We start from the raw sequence: 5,735 nt of genomic DNA on the forward strand, positions 1-5,735 counted from the left end.
ATCCCAAATTTTTCCACCCCCTCTCCTCATCAACCTTCTTCTTCTTCTACCCTACCAAGAATTTACCTGGAACACACAAGTGCAAACAAGGGAGACAGAGAAAGGCAGAATGCCACTTATATTTGAACACTATACAAATATTCCTTTAAAAAAACTTTTCTTTTAATTTTTCTAAATTTAATTATTTAATCGTTACAGTTGAAAAGGTCTCAAAATGACCGAAACCAGTACTGAAATGTTCTTCATAAAATTATTTTAGCATTTTCTATTTTTGACTTGTTTTTTCATATATATCAACTTGTGTGTTCCTTTTCACCCTTATACATATGTATATATATATATATATATATATGTTAAATTAGAGATAAAACCACTATTAGGCAAATCTTATATTAAACTTTTAATACTTTTTGATAGTTATATATATTTAAAAATAAATAAATATATATAAAATAATAACAATAATAATAATAATAATAAAATAATAATAATAATATATATATATAGATATATATATAATATATATTATATATATATATATAATTTTATAAGTATAAATTATTAATTTAAATAATTTTTTTATTTTAACTTTAAATTTAAATAATTTATATTTGAATTTTATATTTTATATTTTTTATTAATTAATTTTTCTCTATGTATTGATTTATGATTTTCACTGTTTGATTTGCTTATTGTGGTTTTATCTCTAATTTAATATATATATATTTATACTATAAAATTAGATTTAATCCTAAATCTAATTTTTCCCTGTAAGTTTGGATTTACTCCCTAATATTACACACATTTATATAATTATTTAAACTTTGTGTATACACCTAATATCATTCCGATGAAAACACTTTTACTGTCTACAGCAACCAGCTACAGACAAATAATGACATGCATTATAACAGAATCAGGTAAAACTAAATTTATTGAGTGAGGTACTTTTTGAAAAATAACCTGAGAAGGCACATCTTCACCATAAGATGCACCCCACCGGTTGTCCAAAATCTCACCCATGAGGTGTCTCTGTCTGTCTGTAGGTGTCTCTGTCTGTCTGTCTATCTATTTATCTATCTATCTATCTATCTTGACAACCGATGCTGGTGTGTTTACGTCCCCATCACTTAGTGGTTTGTCAAAAGAGACCGATCGAATAAGTACTGGGCTTACAAAGACTAAGTCCCGGGGTCAATTTGCTCGACTAAAGGCAGTGCTCTAGCATGGCCGCAGTCAAATGACTGAAACAAGTAAAAGAGTAAAAGAGAGAGTAAAAGTTATATGTATGCATAGATACATAGACATAAATACATACATTCATACATACATATATACATTATTTATATATATATATATATATATATATATATATATATATATATATATATATATATATATACATATACATATACATACACACATATATATAGATACTTGGAAATGGATGCATGTCGTTTTAATTAAAAATAATTAGAAAATAATATATAGTATATATACATACAGACATACATACACACACACACACCAATGCAAGAAGGTTCAAAACAGTCATTGAGATTAATAAAGAATTTCGTGAATTCTATTTTCTGTTTCTCTCATTTGTTATATATGTGTGTGTGTGTGTGTGTATATCATCATCATCATCATCATCATCGTTTAACGTCTGCTTTCCATGTTAGCATGGGTTGGACGGTTCGACCGGGGTCTGGGAAGCCAGGAGGCTGCACCAGGCCCATTCTGATCTGGCAGTGTTTCTACACCTTGATGCCCTTCCTAACACCAGCGTCGGCTGCGGGGTCACTCTGAAAAGCTCTATCTGCGACGATTTCATCTCAATCGAAGGAGAGGGGCTTTCTCCGTCCGGGTTGCGGATCCGTGGAATAAGCTGCCGGATGAGATAGTGAAGATGCCGACGACCGCTTGGTTCAAAGTATCCCTTGACCAGAAATGGCCTGAACTCCTTGCATGAACACCACCCTGTACATAACTCCATGTCCCCCTACATGGCCTTGCTTTTTGCTTTTTGAGCCAAAAAATTAACTTAATTAACTTAACTTAACTCCATGAGTGTAGTGAGTGCTTTTTACATGTCACTGGCACAGGTGCCACATGAGGCTGGCAACGCCCATGATCGGATGGTTCTTTTACGTGCCACTGGCACTGGTATCACAACTACAATTTCCATTGATTTTTGATCGATTTCAATTTCACTTGCCCCAACAGGTCTTCATATATATATATACTCTTTACACTTTTACTCTTTTACTTGTTTCAGTCATTTGACTGTGGCCATGCTGGAGCACCACCTTTAGTCAAGCAAATCGACCCCAGGAATTATTGTTTGTAAGCCCAGTACTCAGAATATAAAGACAGATGAAATGCCACTAAGTGTGCTAACAATTCTGCCAGCTCACTGCCTTACCTGAGTGAAACTATATATGCACCCTGCTCACTCTGTGGAGTGGTTGGCATTAGGAAGGGCATCCAGCCATAAAAACTATGCCAAAATAGGCGCAGGAGTGGCTGTGTGGTAAGTAGCTTGCTAACCAACCACATGGTTCCGGGTTCAGTCCCACTGCATGGCATCTTGGGTAAGTGTCTTCTGCTATAGCCCCGGGCCGACCAATGCCTTGTGAGTGGATTTGGTAGACGGAAACTGAAAGAAGCCTGTCGTATATATGTATATATATATGTATGTGTGTGTGTGTGTGTTTGTGTGTCTGTGTTTGTCCCTCTAGCATTGCTTGACAACCGATGCTGGTGTGTTTACGTCCCCAGCACTTAGCGGTTCGGCAAAAGAGACCGAGATAGAATAAGTACTGGGCTTACAAAGAATAAGTCCCGGGGTCGAGTTGCTCGATTAAAGGTGGTGCTTCAGCATGGCCGCAGTCAAATGACTGAAACAAGTAAAAGAGAGTAAAAGAGAGTAAAGAGAGAGTGGAGGTTGGTGCAGTCATGTGGCGTACTAGCTCAGGTCAACCTGTCCAACACATGCCAGCATGGAAAACGGATGTTAAATGATGATGATGATGAAGATGATGATGATGTGTGCATGGGGTGGTTCTGCTTGTTCCCCCACCAGTGGTTGACAACCAGTGTTGCTTTGTTTATTTTCCTTAACTCAGCAGTTTGGCAAAAGAGACTAATAAGTACTGAGAGCGATTTCTTCACTTAAATCCTTCAAAACAGCATCCAAGAGCTCAGATAATGACATGGCAAGCACAAAGGGAAAGGAGAAGGCTATGGGTTGATCCCAAAGAATCTGGGGAAAATTTGGTGGCAACAGTGCTGTGCTGCCGGTTAATGCTGGAGAGAGAAATATGAGTTGCTGTCGGTGGAATTATCATCTCCTGCTGACAACTGATGGAGAGAGGTCTTGGAGTGGAAGCTGCATATAAATATGGTATATATATATATGTAGGTGTCTCTGTCTGTCTGTCTATCTATTTATCTATCTATCTATCTATCTTGACAACCGATGCTGGTGTGTTTACGTCCCCATCACTTAGTGGTTTGTCAAAAGAGACCGATCGAATAAGTACTGGGCTTACAAAGACTAAGTCCCGGGGTCAATTTGCTCGACTAAAGGCAGTGCTCTAGCATCCGCAGTCAAATGACTGAAACAAGTAAAGAGTAAAAGAGAAAGTAAAAGTTATATGTATGCATAGAAGATACATAGACATAAATACATACATTCATACATACATATATACATTATTTTATATATAGATATATATATATATATATATATATATATATATATATATAGATATATATATATATATATATATATATATATATACATATACATATACATACACAATATATATATATATACTTGGAAATGGATGTATGTCGTTTAATTAAAAATAATTAGAAAATAATATATAGTATATATACATACAGACATACACACACACACACACACACACACACACACAACACACACATATAGTGAGAATTTATAAAAAAACAAAAGACGAAGATGGGTGTGTAAACAACAAACAGATGTTTAATGCTCGGGAAATTAGAAAGTCTTCTATGTTTCGAGCCTATGCTCTTTGGCAGAAAGGAACACAGAAATAAACAGGGAGATATGTATGTGCATTTTTTTGATGTGTACAAATAACACAGAAAAGAAAAAATAAATAGTTACCAGGGTAGCAAAAAATTCACATGAGTACCAAAGATGTTACAGCCTACTTATAAAGGTAGAAATTCCAGGATTTAGTGAAATGTTTTTGTATTACAGATACATAAAGAAATGGAGTTAAACACAAGTGTTATTCAAATCTTTATACTTCCAACACGTGTTTTGAAGAAAACATTGGTATTATTCCAGTGGGAATAAAATGATGTAAAACAATGTGATCTTCTCATCAGGGGAACAAAAAAGAGAAACAAAGCACATCAGCTAACCATTTTAACCGAATGTGAATAACATTTGTGTTTAACTCCATTTCTTTATATATATATATTTTTTCTCTCTCCTTGTTTCTTTTCTGTGTATCTTTCTGTTGAAGAGCGTAGGCTCGAAACGTAAAAGACTTGTTTTATTTCTATTCCTGAGTGCCATACTAATAAATTGTTTGTTTGTACTCCACCTGCCTTCGTCTTTTGTTTATTTTCGTAAACCTGCCTTCGTCTTTTGTTTATTTTCGTAAACCGTCCCGTTATATATATATTATATATATATATATTATATATATATATATCTATATAAATAAACAACAAGGATATCCATAGGTAATGCAGTACATAGTTTCATGCAACTCCATTTAATTGAACAATGCAATCATTACATTAATTTAAAATGTAGAGCAATCTTCAGCTGCACACAGACATAGAATTTAATTAAATTAGAACAGATGGACACATTAGTATAATTATGCCTAAAATCTCCAAGAAGTTAAGGAGATAGACAAAGAACATGTCTCTACTTCAGCATAGAAGTTACTTCTTGGTGATTTTAGGTATAATTACACTAATGTGTCCTTCTGTTCTAATTTAATTAAATTCTATGTCTTTGTGCAGCTGAGGATTGCTCTGCATTTTAAATTGATGTAATTATTGCATTGTTCAATTAAATGGAGTTGCATGAAACGATCGTGCTGCATTACCTCTGGATATCCTTGCTGCTTATTTTGATTTTAATCACCTTACTTTAAAATTGTATGGATAATTCCGTACTAAATTCTGGTGCCTCAACCCAAGTACCATATTCATCTGAATATCTGAATCTAAATTTTTGCTGAACTCATCTACCATACCCAAAGTATATATATATATATATATAGTATGTGACCTCGTCTGTACCACTAGCGATTTTTTTTCCCCTGTCTTCCCTTCTCGGGATCTTTCCTTCTCCTATGTTTCCGACGAAGAGCTCCGCTCGAAACGTCAAACCCTCCTTCTTCCCTTCGTTCCTGAGCGTCCAATAATACTTTATTTGTTCCATGTCCTTGCGTTGTTGTTTTTTTGTTTTTGTTTTCTTGTTTGGATTAACTTTATATATATATTTATATATAAGTTCAGCAAAAATTTAGATTCAAATGAATATGGTACTTAATTTAGATGCACCAGAATTTTGTATGGTGTTATCCATAAAAATTCGTTGGGTGATTATAATCAAAATAAGCAACAAGAATGACCGGTAATTTGGTACGATCGTTTTCGTACTACATCATTTCAAATCAATTTTTCAAATTAATTTTTGTATTAATGGAAAACCT

Source organism: Octopus sinensis, linkage group LG28, assembly GCF_006345805.1.
Source record: "Octopus sinensis linkage group LG28, ASM634580v1, whole genome shotgun sequence".
Taxonomy (NCBI): Eukaryota; Metazoa; Mollusca; class Cephalopoda; order Octopoda; family Octopodidae; genus Octopus; species Octopus sinensis.